The sequence below is a fragment of the Triticum aestivum genome, chromosome 1A (assembly GCF_018294505.1).
Source record: "Triticum aestivum cultivar Chinese Spring chromosome 1A, IWGSC CS RefSeq v2.1, whole genome shotgun sequence".
Classification (NCBI taxonomy): Eukaryota; Viridiplantae; Streptophyta; class Magnoliopsida; order Poales; family Poaceae; genus Triticum; species Triticum aestivum.
In genome coordinates this window covers 28,374,883-28,394,012 of record NC_057794.1, presented here as the reverse complement: position 1 = coordinate 28,394,012, position 19,130 = coordinate 28,374,883, and positions in this window count along the sequence as shown.

Genomic DNA, 19,130 nt, shown 5'->3' with positions numbered 1-19,130 from the left:
CCTAGTTCATTATTTCGAATAGACAAATCATCATTAAGTTCAGAAATTCTATCAACTAAAACATTGGTAGGAACCCTTTTTCTAAGATTTTCATTGAAAGCAACATAATCTAGAGATTGAAAACACATTATTTCTTCTTGATCAAGGAGGATTGCCTCTATGGGAGGACGGCAACCGTCCACCCTATAATGTGCAAAGATTTCTTTGGCCTCTTTTATTATGAATCTAAACTCATGAGCCAAAAAGTTAGTAGCGGCACGCTTAACAGAAGAATGCTCAATATTAGAAAATTCCAGAAAAATCCTTTGTATGGAAGGATGCATGTGCATGAATTGTCTTTGAAGTTCAACTACAAGCATGGCAATAGCGTCCGCAAGACAACTAGTTACATGAAGGATAGAACTACCCATAGAGGGTAAGGAACCGGAACTAGTAAAGAAATCTTGAATAACTCCTTTTCCAATAATATTACCACTACCATAACGGAATCTTTTTATATGTGAGATAGTGGGTTCTTTAGTAGGAGCATCAGAATTATTATCGACAATAGTTTCCCCAATTTCAGATATAGAGGCAGAAGGTAAAGGACTAGCCATAACGACAAGCAAACAAACTAACACAAAAGCAAACAGAAAGCAAGCGGGCAAAAAGAGGCAAATAGAGAGGGAGAGGGAGGATAGAGAGAGACGGCGAATAAAATGGCAAGGGTGAAGTGGGGGAGAGGAAAACGAGAGGGTACTTGGTATGTTGACTTTTGCGTAGACCTCCCCGGCAACGGCGCCAAAAATCCTTCTTGCTACCTCTTTAGCACTGCGTTGGTTTTCCCCGAAGAGGAAGGGATGATGCAGCAAAGTAGCGTAAGTATTTCCCTCAGTTTTTGAGAACCAAGGTATCAATCCAGTAGGAGGCTACGCGCGAGTCCCTCGTACCTGCACAAAACAAATAAATCCATGCAACCAATGCACATAGGGGTTGTCAGTCCCTATAAGGCAGCTTACGAGAGTGAGATATGATAGATATGATAAGATAATATTTTTTGGTATTTTTATGATAAAGATGCAAAGTAAATAGAAAAGGAAATAACTAAGTAGTAGGAGATTAATATGATGAAGATAGACCCGGGGGCCATAGGTTTCACTAGTGGCTTCTCTCGAGAGCATCAGTATTCTACGGCGGGTGAACAAATTACTGTTGAGCAATTGACAGAATTGAGCATAGTTATGAGAATATGTAGGTATAATCATGTATATAGGCATCACGTCCGAGACAAGTAGACCGACTCCTGCCTGCATCTACTACTATTACTCCACTCATCTACGGCTATCCAGCATGCATCTAGAGTAATAAGTTAATGAAAACAGAGTAACGCCTTAAGCAAGATGACATGATGTAGAGGGATAGACTCATGCAATATGAAGAAAACCCCATCTTGTTATCCTCGATGGCAACAATACAATACGTGCCTTGCTGCCCCTACTGTCACTGGGAAAGGACACCGCAAGATTGAACCCAAAGCTAAGCACTTCTCCCATTGCAAGAAAGATCAATCTAGTAGGCCAAACCAAACTGATAATTCGAAGAGACTTGCAAAGATAACCAATCATACATAAAAGAATTCAGAGAAGATTCAAATATTGTTCATAGATAGACTTGATCATAAACCCACAATTCATCGATCTCAACAAACACACCGCAAAAAGAACATTACATCGAATAGATCTCCACAAGAGAGGGGGAGAACATTGTATTGAGATCCAAAAAGAGAGAAGAAGCTTTCAAGCTACTAACTATGGACCCGTAGGTCTGAAGTAAACTACTCTCACTTCATCGAAGGGCTATGGTGTTGATGTAGAAGCCCTCCATGATCGATGCCCCCTCCGGCGGAGCTCCGGAACAGGCCCCAAGATGGGATCTTGTGGATACAGAAAGTTGCGGCGGTGGAATTAGGGTTTTTGCTCCGTATCTAATCATTTGGGGGTACGTAGGTATATATAGGAGGAAGGAGTACGTCGGTGGAGCAACAGGGGGCCCACGAGGGTGGAGGGCGCGCCTGGTGCAGGTGGGCGCACCCCCTACCTCGTGGCCTCCTCTTTTGTGTCTTGACGTAGGGTCCAAGTCTCCTGGGTCTTGTTCGTTGAGAAAATCACGTCCCGAAGGTTTCATTCCGTTTGGACTCCGTTTGATATTCCTTTTCTTCGAAACCCTAAAACATGCAAAAAAACAATAATTCTGGGCTGGGCCTCCGGTTAATAGGTTAGTCCCAAAAATAATATAAAAGTGGATAATAAAGCCCAATAATGTCCAAAATAGTAGATAATATAGCATGGAGCAACCAAAAATTATAGATACGTTGGAGACGTATCACCTCTCACCATCATGTTCACGTTGAACTCACCCTAGAATCAAGGACAGTTCGATCTAATCTCCCCATGGGGGGCAACCTCCACGGAGTAGCTAAATATGGATACTTGAGATTTTTTTCCCAAGTCGTTTTTTGAGGGGAAAATACATTTTTATTTTTTCCTCCAATATTTGTGGCGAAATACATGGAACAAAAATCGTGGGAGGCACGGGGGCTACCTGTTTTTTTCCACCAAAAGTGAACTTGTTGCCAAAATACATGTGAACGTGTCATATTCCACATTTTCCTAAAAACATGTTGTACACCTACACAAACAATTGAATTGTCGTTTTCATTTTGTTATCAATTCCTAAATCTTGAATTTCAGCATGCACCTATCCCATGGTGTCTCATCCAAGCTCCCACATCAACCATGCAGATTCTTCTACCATGCACGTGTGTTGCTTGAGCATCCGGTACAAGAGAGGGGAATCTTGATCCAATGTGATGCGATTCATGTCTACACATAGCATGCACCACTAGGCAACCGGGCCGGCAACATGCACCGCTAGCTGCCTCGATCCAGACAATGGGCAATGATGCTCAGCTGGACATGTTTGTTGGCACAAGTGCATGATGCGCCAATCTTGGTGTGCAAGACGTGTAGCCGTGTGTCGTTTTAACATGCTTGGCGTACCGAGGGAAGGGACTCGTCGGAGATCCAACGAACCGAGGTGGGGTCTAGGGTCTAGGGTGGATGGATGGTGTGGGTCAACTTGGCTAAAGGTTTACGGTGGGTGTCTACGTGGCCAAGTGTGCATGCATGGTGTGAATCCAGCTGCGTGTGATGCGCTGACGTGCCTTTTTGGATAGGGACCACATGAAGCGGCAATGAATTTTGAGGAAAATGAAGGAATGGGCCCCACACTCCGTCTGCATGCCGAACTCGTTCCCTCCATTGGCTAGATCCAGCATGCGATATGGCATCATTTCCACATAGCCCGCGTTAGGGCTTATGCGTGCCGGTCTCGGTGTTTGACCACACTCTTCATGGGTCATACGACGAGACCACGCCAGGCCCCATGAAGCACCGTCTAGGCACAAACCGGACGCGTTACCTACTGGTACCTATATCCAAACCACATGAAGACCCACCATCTAGACCCACGTGTGGAGCATCACATACACGTTTAGACTCATACGTGGACATGCATCCTCTTGGTAGACATTTAGACTCATGTGTTACCTCTTGGTAGCTAGATCCAAACTGGACTCACACCACTTACGCCAGTCCCCGAACCATGCATCCCCACCGTTTAGACTCATATGTGGACATGTGTGCATGCATGTTGTGGGTCCAGTTGAGTGCGCTGTATGAGACATGCCTTGGTTACTAGGTCTAACATCACGTGGCATCGAGATTTGAGGCAAATGAAGGAACGGGCCACGCACTCCTTTCACAGGCCGGACGTATTCTCTCTCGATGGCTTGTTCCGACATTCGATATGGCCCCGTTTGCACACAGCCTATGTGAGGGCCAATGCATGTCACTCTCAATGTTTTACCACACCCTCTAGGGGTTGTACGATGACACCACCCTAGCTCCGGTGAATTTTTAGCACCTCATGAATTTGCATTGATTATAACGACAGCAGACGGGCATCATAGTCGTAGAGAACGGCGTCAAGGCCACGCCTCCCGTTGGTAGCATATGGCACATATATGGACCAAAGAGCTTAACATGGGGCATGTCGGTGTCAAAACCGGTGGATCTTGGGTAGGGGGTCCCGAACTGTGTGTCTAAGGCGGATGGTAACTGCAGGAGGCAGGGGACACGATGTTTACCCAGGTTCGGGCCCTCTCGATGGAGGTAATACCCTACTTCCTGCTTGATTGATCTTGATGACATGAGTATTACAAGAGTTGATCTACCACGAGATCGTAGAGGCTAAACCCTAGAAGCTAGCCTATGGTATGATTGTTGTTGTCCTACGGACTAAACCCTCCGGTTTATATAGACACCGGAGGGGGCTAGGGTTACACAGAGTCAGTTACAAGGGAGGAGATCTATATATCCGTATTGCCAAGCTTGCCTTCCACGCCAAGGAGAATCCCATCCAGACACGGGACGGAGTCTTCAATCTTGTATCTTCATAGTCCAACAGTCCGGCTAAAGTATATAGCCCGGCCGTCCGAGGACCCCCTAATCCAGGACTCCCTCAGTATCCCCAGAACCAGGCTTCAATGACGATGAGTCCAGCGCGCAGATTGTGTTCGGCATTGCAAGGCGGGTTCTTCCTCCGAATACTCCATAGAAGATTTTGAACACAAGGATAGTGTCCGGCTCTGCAAAACAGATTCCACATACCACCATAGAGAGAATAATATTTCCACAAATCTAATCTGCTGACAACTTTTCATAGCGTGACATCACACCATGACCCAGTCATTATTTGAACCGTTTTTCCCAGCCCGCCACCGCACGTCTCGCGAGGCAGTTTTATTGGCATGTCTTGTCGAAGCAGAGATCGTGTTCCCCTTATCACGGGATTCTCATCAATATGGGTGTGGGTAAAATCATGCCTGTCGGTATGACTCCTCGTTTTAGGCAAGTTCCAAACGGCCACACGGAGGATGCTTGATATTCACCCTTTTTATAAAGGGACCAAGGCCTGTCCTTTTCTTCTCACGCTCAATCGAATCCTTCCCCACCTTGAGTTCCAACACCCAAGGCTCAGACTAGGCGCTTCGGACCTTCAATCATGTATGGATCCGACCTTCAAGGTCGGTGGATGCCCTCCTCTGTCACAGAGGAGGACATCAAGAAGCTAAGGGAGGCCAGGTATCTGACCGCCGAAATCTTGCACAGGCTGCCTGCCCGAGGACAGGTCATCCCCACTCCAGAACCCAACAAGAGTGTCATATTTGTTTCCCACTTCCTCCGAGGTCTAGGCTTTAGTCTTGATCCCTTCGTCAGAGGGCTCATGTTCTATTATGGGCTCGACTTCCATGATTTAGCTCCGGATTCCATCCTTCACATCTCGTCGTTTATTATCGTATGTCAGGCCTTCCTCCGCATCACCCCACACTTCGGCTTATGGCTCAAGACCTTCAATGTGAAGCCGATGGTGATCAATGGGCGATACGCAGAATGCGGAGGTGCCACAATAAGCAAAGGCGTCGATGCCCCATGGCCAAAGGGTTCCTTCCCGGAGATATCCAACTTATGGCAGCGGGAGTGGTTTTACATCATAGCTCCCCGAAGTACTAAGTGGGTGGCTGCCCTCGCCTTCCGTTCGCCCCCCCCCCCCACAACTGGCGTCATGGGTCAACAAGGGGCTAGACTGGGGGCCGGTTAATGACATACCGACATTGCAAAGTCGCATCCGAGATCTCCTCAAGAGGGACATCGGCCTTGTCACGGTAATGCAAGTCATGCTAGTTCGTCGAGCCCTACCTTGCAAACGTCGACCTCTCTGTATGTGGGAGTTCAGCCCGGAAGGGCCGCGAACTATTCAACACTTCTTCGGCGCGAAACTCGAAGATATGTACAAATTGTTCTTTGGATCACAAATAAAGTGTCCGGACACCACCGAGGATGTGGGCCTAAACTGCAATCGTCCAGACACCCAAGTAAGTAATTCTTCAGCCAAACATGTTGTATCTTTATTTATCACAACATCATTCTGAAAATTCGCTCTTTGACCAGGACTAGGTAAAAAAAGAAAAGAGGATCAGGTGTTCGGCCCCCCTTCCCGAAGGCTCAACAGATCCAGTACTGGTCAGAATGCTTGAGCTCGCGCCTTATCAAGTGCCATCAGGGGAAGATAAAGGGGGGAATAAAGAAGCCGAAAGCGGGGCTCATTCAGTATTCATCCAAACTGGGGGAATTAGTGCCTCCGTGAAAGAGGATAACCAGGGAGAAGAATCTAAAATTCCAAAAATCTAAAATTCCTTCTCCCCAAGGAAGGAAGAGTGATGCCTCTGAAGACTTGGAAAAAATGGTTTCCAAACGAGGGAAGAAACCTTTGTCAGGGGGCCCTACCCCGGAGGGAATCCTTACCACAGAGTACCCGCAAGGGGATCAACCCTCCACCGAGCTGTAAGTAAATAAAAGTACTCTATAGTAAATATATGCTTCTTTATTTCCGAGGATGATAACTCAGACATATGTCTCGTAGTCCGGATCGTAGCCCTTCTCGATAGAGTTCGTCTTCGGGGGATCTTCTTCCGGAGATGATGGAGAGCGAAATGCCTCCCCGTGCCTCCCCGCCTCATGAAGCGGACGACCCTGAGGTGTAATCATGGAGGATTTCTCCTGATTCGCCAAGGCCAGAGGGTAACCCTTCGGCCACCCGAAGTCCGGAGTATTCGGCTCCTAAGGAGAGCAACAGAAAGAGTCCAGGACTGTCCGGTGCGCGACAAGACGCACTGAAGAATCTTCTGGAGCAAGATGCTATCTTAGAAGCGCATCGTACGCTAATGGGTATGGTGGTTGAGAGGATTTCGTCCGCCGAAAGCGGGTTGCATGAAGCTTTTATAAGCCTGCTGAGAGGCTTTGAGGTACGCAAAGTAATATATATTTTTTGGCGGTACCGCACATGCTAGGTGTGCACTATGCAGATAGTAGCCCCTGAGACTCTGGTTGCTGTCGAAAAAGGCGGCAAATAGAGGATCACGGTCCCACTAATAACCGTAATGCTTTCATGTGCAGGCGGCTGAGGGTCCGGTGTCAAGCCGGACTGGTGAGTTTGCCGAACTGAAGTGGCAACTTGATGCAGCAGATTCTGACATTGTGCTTGTAAACAAGCAGCTTGACGAGGCAGAGGGTATGTATTTTCTCCGGTGATCATCACGTATTTGAGAGGAGCATGATGCAAGTATCTTGAATATGTTGTGACTGCAGATGGAGCTGCCGCCGTGGAGACCCTTCGAGCGGAACTCGCCCAAGCCAAGGAACAAGCCAGGAAGAGTGATGCGGCTGCCCTAAAGGCGGTCGAAGAGCTGAAAGCCGAACAGGCTACGCATTGCCGGAGCCAAGAGAAAATAGCCAAGATGGCTGTTGAGTTGAAGGATGCCGCTGACCATTATGAGCTTCTTGAAAAGGAGAGCCAAACGAAGACGGCGGACCTGGAGAAAGCCATGGTAGCGTCCAAGGAAGCCCGCTCTAAGATCAGAGCGGCGAAGGAGGAGCTACGTCAAGCCGGAGATATCACGGCTAGGAAGCCCTTTTTGTTGCGGACGAAGTTCGGAGATCCTAAGTATGCCCCTCTTGATCAATTATGGAGTTCTGCAGATGCGTACGTGGATTTGGCAACGAGTGCTGCTGATGCGACCGAGTTTTTCAAAGATCAAAAAGATCACGAAGTGGAAAAGCTGTTCTGGTCGCAGTTCAATATTCCGGTGCGTCCACTGCTGTTAAATGAGCGAATGGCCGAGTGGGCCGAGCTCCATATGTTGTCCGGGCTTGCCATGAGGTCTGTTGTGGATCATCTTTGGCCGGTAGGACCAAGGACAAATAGTTATTTTGGCTTAGTGCAACGATTCCTTGGTGTTGTGCCGCATATCGACGCTATTAAGAGGTCGGCGTGCATAGAGGTTGTGCGGATGGCTCTTGCCCGCGTCAAGACATACTGGGCAGAGATGGAGGACACCGCTATTGCAACCCAGAGTTCGGCCGTAGATCGAGTATCGGCCGAGCACTATTTTAAAGAAGTCCTCGAAGGCGCTCATTTAATAGAGGCTCAGTGCTCGAAGAATATCATGTTCTAGTGACATGTATCCAAATTGTAAGAACAATGTTATTTGAATTATAAAGGTTGTGTTTATACTTTTGCCTGAAAGTATTATTATGCCTCCTGTGCGGTCGTTTATATATATAAGTAAGGTTGCAGTCGTCGAACAATGTTAGAGCGATCTTCCCGCATGTAAATAGGAATACAGTTTGGCTTATTGAGAATAAACCATTTAATCTTTGAAAATAACATTGTTCGACATTCTTCGTCATTGAAGCCTGGGTCTGGGGCTACTGAGGGAGTCCTGGATTAGGGGGTCCTCGGACGGCCGGGCATTGTTCGGCATTGTTCGGCATATATATATGTAAGGTTGAGCCGAACTGTAGTCATTTTTACATGCGGGAAGCCCCTGGTACCGCTTATAGGGGTATATCCGTCAAACCAATCTCAGGTTTATCTAAGCTGTTATAGCTAGTGATGTGCCGGACTCGTCTAACCGTGTCCGCAGTCTTGACGACCGATCATTTATTCTGGTTGGAGAGGTTGTTTAGTGTTCAGCTGCTGAAGCCGCCACACTTTCTTCCGCGCGTAAGGAATGCTCAACATTTCCGCTAACTGTGATGATGCCACACGGACCGGGCATCTTAAGCTTAAGGGAAGCGTAATGTGGTACTGCATTAAAACAAGAAAAAGCTGCTCTTCCGAGTAGTGCTTGATAGCCACTTCGGAATGGAGCGATGTCGAAGGTTAACTTTTCACTTCGGAAGTTGTTGGGAGAACCGAATACAACGTCTAGTACTAGAGAGCCTGTACAGCGGGCCTCTAGGCCTGGTATTACTCCTTTAAAGGTAGTATTGCTTTGGCTGATTCTTGTCGGGTCTATCCCCATTTTGTGGACTGTGTCCTGATATATTAGATTAAGACTACTACCGCCGTCCTTGAGGACTTGGGTGAGATGGTATCCGTCGATAATTGGGTCTAGCACCAAGGCAGCCAGTCCTCCATGTCGGATACTCGTCAGGTGATCCCTGCGATCAAGAGAGATCGGGCAAGCCGATCAAGGGTTGAACTTAGGGGTGACGGGCTCTACGGTTCATATGTCTTGGAGTGCATGTTTGCTCCTTCTTTTTGTTACGTGCATCATGATCACAGTTTTGACCTCTGGTTGGAATTTTTTCTGTCCCCCAGTGCTTTGCTGGCGAGGCTCATCCTTGTCGTCACTTGGTGTCTCCCTCCCCTTGTGTTCGGCGTTTAACTTGCTGGCCTGCTTAAGGACCCAGCATTCTGTGTGGGTGAGATTTGCACGTTTGTCTGAGGTGCCATGAATCTGACATAATTTGTCTAGAATCTTGTTTAGGCTGGACGGTCCATCTCTGTTGCCTTTGAAAGGCTTTTTCCGCTGACCGGGTTGAGAGCCCCTGAATCCGGCGTTTACCGCCGTGTTGTCTAGTCCGTCTTCGTTATTTTGACGCTTGTTTTTAATGCGTCATGGTTTTCCATTGCCATCCCTGACTTCAGATGTGCCTGGGTCGCTGGTGCTACTACGGGCCAGCCAACTATCTTCGCCCACGCAAAAGCGGGTCATGAGGCTTGTTAGGGATGCCATTGTCCTTGGCTTTTCTTGGCCGAGGTGTCTGGCGAGCCATTCGTCTCGGATGCTGTGTTTGAAAGCTGCTAAGGCTTCGGTGTCCGGGCAATCGACGATTTGATTCTTCTTAGTGAGAAATCAGTTCCAAAGCTTTCGAGCTGACTCTCCGGGCTGTTGAATTATATGACTTAAATCGTCTGCATCCGGAGGTCGGACATAGGTCCCTTGAAAGTTAGCCTTAAAAGCATCCTCAAGCTCCTCCCAACTTCCAATTGTATTTTTGGAGAGGCTCTTTAGCCAGTGCCGAGCTGGTCCTTTCAACATGAGGGGCAGGTATTTGATGGTGTGGAGATCGTCCCCGCGAGCCATATGGATATGGAGGATGAAGTCCTCAATCCAGACCCCAGGGTCTGTCGTTCCGTCGTACGCCTCTATGTTCACGGGTTTGAATCCCTCTAGAAATTCATGATCCAGTACCTCATTGGTGAAGCATAGGGAGTGTGCAGCACACCTGTATTTGGATGTATCGTGGCGTTCTGACGGTTGTAATGTTCGGTTTTGATTCTGCGCTGTAGCGCACTTCCTAGATCCGTAGATGGATCTGGCCATGCCATCTTTTTGATGCAAGTCCTCACATAAATCGTGTGCTGACTTATGCATGGCCTCGTTAGCCGCTCTATCGAGGCCGCGAGGTGGTCGATCCGACCAATCGGCCGTTTTATGTTTTGGCTATGTAGGCTCAAAGCCTCGGCATCAAATTCGGGCAGCAGCTTGCGCTTTGGGTAACTCTTTGTGTGGCGACTGCCATCGTACTTTTCCATAGTGTCCAGCACTTTGTTCCATCTACTGATGAGTGTATTTTGCACGGCCTTAAGCCTTTGTTTCTTCTTCTTAAGGCTCCTCGTGGTGGCAATAAGCCTTCTGTGGAGGTTCTCTTGTTCCAAGTTCCTTTCCGGGATGGTATGTATATCGTCATCCGGACAATTCTCCTCTCCGGAGACAGTTTGATGATTTCTACCCTCGGTGTTGCCATGATCGGACAGTGGCTCCATACTATGTTCGCCGTCCGCTGGCTCGTCCTGCTCTATTGCATTGGAGTCGACCGGGGTCTCATTATTTCTTGAGTTGTTGTCGCTGTTTTTGCTGAGGCGGGATTTGGAGCGGCGTCTGCGTCATCGCTTTGGTTGCTTCTCGAGGGGGATATCCTTCGTTTCACCCTCCCGTTCCTCATCATTGTCTTCTTTCGGTGAATCCACCATATATATCATGAGATGAAGTGGTTGTCCAGTGCCCTATGGGCGATGGTTCCTGTTCGTCTCCTGCATCGTCATCCATTCCGTTGATGTCTTCGGAGACGAAATCAAGCATGTCGGTTAAATCGTCTACAGTGGCTACTAAGTGGGTGGTGGGTGGGGAGCGAATTTCTTCCTCGTATGCATCCCATTCTAGCCGGACATAGTTCAGCTAAGGGTCTCCTGACAGAGAGAGAGACCTCAACGAGTTTAGCACACCGCCGAAGGGCGAGTGCTAAAGATATCCGTGGAGGTAAACTCCATGATCGGTGCCCAATCAGATTCGATAGGCACGGACGCAGGCGGCCCGGAGCCCATGGCCGGGGACAAATCCAACAGTTCGGCAACACGGGTCTCGTAGGAGGTGAAGTCAGTATTCGGCTTTATCGCCGCTAAGAGTGGGGCCTCTGTGGCGGGGTCCATCCACCCGTCCTCAGATGGCGCAATTTGTTCCGGGTTGAGTGCCGGAGTAGTTGCAGGTGCGATCTCCCGAACACTGTCCGACAGCAGGGCTAAGTCATGTTCGTCGTGATTGTGCAGTGCACTTGACATGGGCTCGAATCCGTCGAGGGTCAAGTCTCCGCGGATGTCGGCAATATAGTTCAAGTTTTCAAACCTGACCTGATGGCCAGGGGTGTAGCTCTCGATCTGCTCCAGATGGCCAAATGAGTTGGCGTGGAGTGCGAAGCCGCCTAATACGAAGATCTGTCCGGGGAGAAAAACCTCACCCTGGATCGCATCGTTGCCGATGATCGAAGGATCCATCAAGCCTTGTGGTGACGGCACAGTGGAACTCTCAATGAAAGCACCAATGTCGGTGTCAAAACCGGCGGATCTCGGGTAGGGGGTCCCGAACTGTGCGTCTAAGGCGGATGGTAAGAGGATACAGGGGACATGATGTTTGCCCAGGTTCGGGCCCTCTCGATGGAGGTAATACCCTACTTCTTGCTTGATTGATCTTGATGATATGAGTATTACAAGAGTTGATCTACCACGAGATCGTAGAGGCTAAACCCTAGAAGCTAGCCTATGGTATGATTGTTGTTGTCCTACGGACTAAACCCTCCGGTTTATCTAGACATCGGAGGGGGCTAGGGTTACACAGAGTCGGTTACAAGGGAGGAGATCTACATATCCGTATTGCCAAGCTTGCCTTCCAGGCCAAGGAGAATCCCATCCAGACACAGGACGAAATCTTCAATCCTGTATCTTCTTAGTCCAATAGTCTGGCTAAAGTATATAGTCCGGCCGTCCGAGGACCCCCTAATCCAGGACTCCCTCAGGGCGCTCATCCCATTCCCTGCTATGATTTAATGGTGTCCGCGTAAGATCTTGAACTTTCGAGGTTACAACCATAGAAATGCGGTAAATGGCCCGAGTATGCGAGGGGGGCGAGAAAGGGGACGCAATTACCTACCCCCATTATTGAAGTTTGTTTTTTCTTGAAAGAAACAACCTTTTATAAATAAGGAATTTTCAGCACTTATTAATAACGATTTTATAATTTCACATTGTAAGGTGCATTTTTTCCTCTACAACAGTGGTGTTGTAAACGCACGAAACTCCTCCTTGGGCCTCTCACCATCACGTTCACGTTGAACTCACCCAAACATGATTTCTCTCTTTTTTACGATTTTCCTTTGTTTTTTTAGACAAAAGGATATTGCTTTGTGTTTTTTATTAGTAACATATGGTTTTACTTTGTGACTGGTAAGCAGCCTGTGGGCCTGTTTGGTTGTTTCTTTACGAATTGGACCCATGGGCCATTATTTTCTGTGCTTCGCACGGATAGGGACCGTGTCTACACCCCCATCGCCCACACACCCCTGCCCTCCTCACCCCCACCCTCCCCACAAACCACCCCGTCGTGACCCCACCGCCTACTCGCCTGGCCGCTCTTGACGGTTGGAGCAGAAGAGCGTGGTGTGAGATTGGGAGGCCGCCAGCAAGCACCTAGCGACTACCGGCGACTAGGTGAAGTGCGAAACCCTAACTTATAATTTTCAACTTCTTTGTTCCTTGTTGTGTTGCCGTTTTGGGAGTTGGATATGGTTTTCAAAGTCAGAGGTTAGATAGTTAGGATTTTTAAATCGGAGGTTAGATGGAAGGCGATGTAGAGATTGAAGGAAGTTTTCTACATCGGTGGCTTGCTGGGTATTTTTTTTCTAGGGTTTCGGTATTCCAGGGTTTTCATAACAATGAACAAGTGCAGATGTGTAACACAATAGCAAAAAAATTCAGCAAATAGTCCTTTAAAAACTTAAAATAATATTGGCCTTGTGCAGTGGCGAATACAGGAAGAAACCAGCGGGTGAGCTCAAAACTTATAAGCTGGTCTAGTTGATTAAATTCCTTTTTAGGCCGAAATTAGGTTGGGTTTAGTAATGCAGCCATAGAGCAATAATATATGACATGCAACTTACACAAAGCATACCTTCAATTTTGTATGTCAAAGGAGCTTCCAATAATATAATTTTCATAGTATACATCTCATGTGCTATTAATCTTGTCAATTGTCAAAGGCTGTCTTGAAAAACACGTTAGGCCTATATAGAAGGAGGGAGTAGGTCCCATGCAAAAAATGAGAATACAATTCAAACATCTGGGCATCGTGGCTTGGTCGAGAACATTGAGAAACTTGGTTTTAAAATCATGAAACTTGGCATGGTGTCATGTCATGGTAGTACCATGCCGTGGTAAAAAAATTGGCCGAATAGGAACAAATTTTGGTATAAGCTTCTTGCAAATCGGAGCTTCTCTCAAGAAGGCTCGTGGTTTTGGGAGGGAACGTGTCACCTTTGTGTGCATAATTCAAATTTTAAATACAAGCACATGTTCGAGTGCACCAAAGTTGGTTGAAAAATCACATGTGTGTCCTCGGGTAAATTTCTAGGTTCCATGCAAGAAATGGGAATGAAATTCAAAATTCTGGGCGTCGTGGATGGGTTGGAAACATTGAGAAACTTAGTTTTTTAATTCCTGTAAATCCAAAACACGCATGAAAATAATGAAACTTGGCTTGGTGCCATGACATGGCACCAACATGCTATGGTAAATTTGCAGTCCAATTTGCGAAGGCGCACACATTAACAATCAACAAAGTCATTTTGGAACAAGTGCTGTCACGTTACAATCGGAAACACAAGTATTATTGAAACCGTGGGCATTCTACTTACTAGTACCATTTATGTGCCGCCACACGTCCGCATTTTTTATTAGCTAGGAGGCGCCGTGCAGGGTAGCTATTTGAGTATGAGAGGCGTGCGATCAGACCCATGCGCGTGCTTACCGGGAGGAGAGCCCTTTAACCTCCATCTGCCGTCCACCTCTCTCCCAAGGTCTCCATTAATGGCGCCCGGGCCTCTGTTTAATGGCGCGGCTATATCTCACTCGACTGAAATTTAAGAGAGAAAAAAGAAAATCTGAAAGCATGGATCTTGATGTAAGATCCGACGGACCTATATAGCATCTACTGCAACTTATAGCAAGACTGATGAATATATAAGGACGATTAATTTTTTTTATCAAAGAAGGGCTTGCCCCTTTCGATTTTCATTACTGAAAACCACCACAATTCACAAGAAGTTCAGCACAACTCCAGCCTAACACGAAGGACTAAAAGCTACCAGATTGAAATCGCAACATCCCAAGAGGCCAACAAAGGCCAAACATCCGCGCTAGAACCCAAAATTTCACAACCGACGACACAATCCACATCCTAAACCGATTATTACATCAAAAGAAACCAGGAAACTAGACTCCGCGGCGAGCGGCGATGAGCTCTTTCATGTCCTCAAGACGCTGCTTGAGAACATCCACGGATTCCTCCACCAGCCTTTGGCACTTGTTGCGGAGCATGTCATTCTCGTCCATAAGTTTCTTCAACAAGGCACTGGTCTCCTCCTGCAAGTCTGCACTTCGGACGATCTTCTCCCTAAGCGGGTTGCGCTCGGCCCGGGGCCTCTCATTGCCCTCCCTTAGTTGCCGGATGACGCCGGTAGCCTGTTCAAACGAGGATATCATGTCGTCCTGCAACCTCGCCGAGCCGGAGATCTGATCCATCTGGCTATGGACGACCGCATGCATGCGCCTGTAACAGTCGTTGCCTACCTGCGAGAAATTTTCCCAGGCCGCCGCGGCGCGGCGGGACATCTCTGCTGCATTCGTGGCATGGCAGGACATCTCTGCTGCTTCCGCAGCGCGGCGGTACCTCCGTGCTGCTTCAGCGGCGTGGCGGGACATATGTGCTGCTACTTCCGCGCGGCGGGACATGTCGGCTGCTCTCGCAGTGAGGCGGGACATCTCTCGTGCTTTCGCTTCCATGCTCGTCTCTCCCTGGTGGCAATCTCTCGACCCAGAACTCACGGTGGCCATGGCAGACGCAAGGGAAGGATGCTGAATGACTTGTTTGTTTTTGTGGATGAGGAGTTGAGGAGGAACGTGCAGTCATCTTAGCATACTAGTATTTATAACCGAGTACTAATATGCTCCTAAGTGGGAAACCGTTTAGGTTGTGATCAGTGTGAACAGGTTTGCAATTCAATATAGCATGGAGTAATTTGGAATGTGACGAGACGCAAGCTCAAAATTTATTGACGGTTCTAGTTTCGAAGTGCGGCACTATTCCCAGATGGAGTACTTCTTTTTCTACTCCCTCCTTTCCGGTTTTATAGGGTTTATCTCAAAATTTTAGTTTTTCCATTTTATAAGGCTCAATTTGGTTGTCCCCAACACATGTTCAGATCCCAAGGTGCATTAAATCATTGCATGCAAGTATTAAGAGAAAATTGACCAATGTATGTACTTTATGCATGCATGCATTGCAATTAATGCATTAAACCTATCTCTCGGGACATCTCGCACGCATCATCGTGCCACCCACAAAAACTTGTACTCTGAGTTTAGTAGTACGTTATACAGGAAGAGAAGAGGTGCACGCACGCACTCGTCCTCCCACACACGTGTCTGTCTTTTTCTCAAAAAGGAGGATGATGACCCCCAGCCTCTGCATCTTGGAGTCACACACGCAAATTATTGAAATATATCGAGTGCAGTGCTTTGATGTGTCGCGTCAACTCGTACATCAACGAGAAGTGTGATTATCCTCTCCCTCGCGGACTTAACTACACCTGCCTTCGGCTGTATGACAGGTTGGCCACGCACCTGTAGGGCCCACCTGTCATAAACGCAAAGGCAGGAGCGTCCCTCCCTCGCCCATGAGCGTGGTGGCTGGCAAGAGTAGGAGAACCTTTCGCTACACGCTCTCCCCCCCCCCCCCGCACGTGGTGGACATGCAGCAGTTCAATCGGTGTCAGATGGCCAGAAGCATACTGTAGTACTCCTCCAGTGCAGTAGTATTCCATCATTGTTCGACTTCCCGAAGAGGCGAAGAGCCAAGCGCAACCCGGGCGCTCGTGTGGCAGTTTCATGTGTATAGTAGTTTAGGATAGCGTGTACAGTGCATGTAAGCCTAAAATCGTTGGGGTTGGCTCCATGCTATGTGGCCGTCTCGAAGTTTTTAAAAAAAATTAAAATAGTCTTCTAGCCCTACCCGAAAACCGCCGCGCATACTGCCCGGGAAAAGCCCCGCCCTCAACTTTTAACTACGTGAAAATAGTTTTTGCTTGTTCGTTCTATATAAATACAATACTTACTGTATGTTTATTCACCCGTGGGGTTGTTCAATGAATGGAGGGGCGGGGAGCACATGTGAACAATACTGTAGTACACCTAGTAGTAACTAGGAGTCGTACAGTAGTCACCTTAAATAGAGAGTTTCTTTTCTTTAATGCCACGTACACAAATTGAAATGCTTGTTGTGGAGAGAAAAAAGATAATAACTCCACTATATATGGACGCAGGGGCCTGAGCGCTTGCTTTACAAGGGTTGCTCTCTTCATTCTCCCATCCTCTCCAGATATAAACAAGACAGCGGTAGCGACATTTTCTCTCTGCTCACCGCTGGTCACAAATCCGGTTGGATCCCTTCGGCCGGTGGGTGTAGAGGACTAAAAGGTGCATCATTCACGCGGTCATCACCGCCAAGGGAGGAAACCCACAGCTGCCGGAGGGGCCCGATCCTCTGCCCGTGTCATTCTCTCCGACACATGGCCGGCTCGGGAGGTCCTCCGACCCTTCTTCCTCCCTGCCGTATTGTCCGCAGATCCGACCTGCCGCCGCCGACATCCCGGCGACCCTCAGGTATAAGTTCTTCGAAAGCGGTTGAGGGAGTCCTGGACTAGGGGGTCTCCGGACAGCCGGACTATATCCTTCGGCCGGACTGCTAGACTATGAAGATACAAGATTGAAGACTTCGTCTCGTGTCCAGATAGGACTCTACTTGGCGTGGAAGGCAAGCTAGGCAATACGGATATGGATATCTCCTCCTTTGTAACCGACCTTGTGTAACCCTAACCCTCTCCGGTGTCTATATAAACCGGAGGGTTTTAGTCCGTAGGACAACATACAATCATACCATAGGCTAGCTTCTAGTGTTTAGCCTCTCTGATCTTGTGGTAGATCTACTCTTGTACTACCCATATCATCAATATTAATCAAGCAGGACATAGGGTTTTACCTCCATCAAGAGGGCCTGAACCTGGGTAAAACATTGTGTCCCCTGCCTCCTGTTACCATCCGGCCTAGATGCACAGTTCAGGACCCCCTACCCGAGATCCGCCGGTTTTGACACCGACATTGGTGCTTTCATTGAGAGTTTCGTTGTGCCGTCGCCATCAGGAAGGATGCCTCATCCCGTCTTAAAGACGAAACTGTTGCCAGGGGAGCTTTGGCTGTCGGCCAAACTCTCTGGCTAGGTGGTTTTCTTATGACCACCTGTTCGGCAGCTGCGCCGACGATGACTTCTCAGGTCATCGAAAGCAATCTTCACGTCAACTCGGAACTCGCCGAGCAGTTAGATCCAATGGAGCTCTCTTACCTAAACAAGCTCTTGGATCGCATCGCCGCCCTGGGAGTCGCTACAAACTACGATCAGATTGGGCCTAAACCCGATCTGAGAGAGATCAACTCTCCCCAGGTCACCCATCACGTTGCAATGGTGGAGGAACAATGCGGCAACCCTTCATCTATCTTAAGGACTAGCTATGTCCGGATTCCCGATCCCTCCAAGCCGGATACCCGCGGAGGGGAGGGCGTCACTCAAGACCTGAACCTAGAGTCAGGCAGCGGGCTAGATTCATTGGAAAACATCCAAGAATCCAAACTGCCGAGTTCGGAAACTCCTTGGCCCCTGAGTTGCAGATTGGGTGAGGATTCGGATTCAATTCCACCCACCCACCCAAACATAAGCGATCTATCCCAAATTAGGCAAGAGCCCGAAGAAACAGTACACCATTACTGGGCCAGATTCCTCCTGGTCGTGAATAGGATAAGGGACTGCTACGAGGAAGACGCAATATCATTCTTCTGCAATAATTGCACGGACAAGGGAATCCTCAACGCCATAAGTCGCTGCGAAATTACACGCTTTGCCGACTTGGTGTCCATAGTACGAAAGTACTGTGCGATGGAAAACGCCTGGAAAACCGAAATAAAATTTTGGGATAATCCGGCCCTGAATACAAACCCAATCCAAAATAAAAGGGTGTATTATCGCCAGACACCCAGGTTAAACACCAAAAAGCAAAAACCCTCCACAGGGCATGGAACTGTACTGGAGGGATGGCTCAATGGACCCTGTAGAATTCACAGTGCATAGGGCGCCACACCAACTCATAGCCTTAGAGCATGTTGGATACTCCGGCAGGTGGCCAAAAGTGGCAAAGATATTCTAACTCCAGAAGCCACAGAGCACCAGCCCAGGGATACTAGTACGGTATTAACAGTCTTCGAGACTTTCGCATCAAATAATATGCGAAAACAAACACTCCACGGCCTTGCCGAGGTCTACCATGCGGCAACAATAAACCCATGGAGTGACACGGCTATTACTTTTAATGCCAGGGACGAACCTAAATTCCGAACAGCCCGAGCACCAGCCGCATTGGTCCTCAGTCCAATAGTGGACGGCTTTCGACTCACCAAGGTACTCATGGATGGTGGCAGCGGACTGAACCTCATTTATGAGGAAACCCTTCGAAAAATGGAAATAGACTGGAACCGCATCGAGCGAAGCAGCACAACCTTTAGAGGAATAATCCCCAGTCAGGAAGCGC